At 36.0% G+C, this 648-nt stretch overlaps 1 non-coding gene across 1 annotated transcript; it reads right to left on the bottom strand.

The window, feature by feature from the left end:
- Window positions 1–311: 311 nt before the first annotated feature.
- Window positions 312–384, bottom strand: Trnak-cuu (transfer RNA lysine (anticodon CUU)). Its single transcript has one exon. It is a non-coding gene; the product is annotated as a tRNA-Lys (tRNA).
- Window positions 385–648: the final 264 nt, after the last annotated feature.

The following is a 648-nucleotide window of genomic DNA, read 5'->3' as shown; positions in this document are numbered from 1 at the left end:
TTGTTTAGTGAAGTTGTTTCAGTGAGCACGTTGGAGGTAAAAGGAACCTTTGTATGAAATTTGATGCGGATACGTACGACAGTTTGAGAGATCTCGTGATCAATGAATATGTCAGTCACTGGTATTTTACAAATGTATCATAGATTGAAACGACGCGGAATCATGCATTGGAACAAAAAGTAAAGCAGAATTTTTTTTTTTTTTATTTCCTATTGTGAGACCCTAGAATAGAAATGTGACTTCAGTTTATCTTTCAGTATTTTCACACAAATATAATTCTAGTCTGTAATACATAGCAAAAATAAAATAATCGCCCAACGTGGGGCTCGAACCCACGACCCTGAGATTAAGAGTCTCATGCTCTACCGACTGAGCTAGCCGGGCGGTGCCAGAAAGGAAAAAAAAAACTATAATAACTTTATTCTACCTTCAACTTTTTTTCTCCTCATTTACTGCGTTGGTACAACATTTATATTGCATAGTAAATAGCCGAATGTAAGGTATACTATTGATTCAGGGTTTTTATTAATTAATGTTCAGTAAAACTTTGCGCATCGTCTGGATGCAAAGGCCTGTCATTGGAATATTAGAAAGTGTAATAGGCCTAGGAGGGAAACAATCGCTCTATAAGTTGTCTAAAGGAGTTAT

Source organism: Biomphalaria glabrata, chromosome 3 (genome assembly GCF_947242115.1).
Source record: "Biomphalaria glabrata chromosome 3, xgBioGlab47.1, whole genome shotgun sequence".
NCBI lineage: Eukaryota > Metazoa > Mollusca > Gastropoda > Planorbidae > Biomphalaria > Biomphalaria glabrata.
Note: the sequence above shows the minus strand (reverse complement) of the source record. Positions and strands in the feature narration are given on the sequence as shown.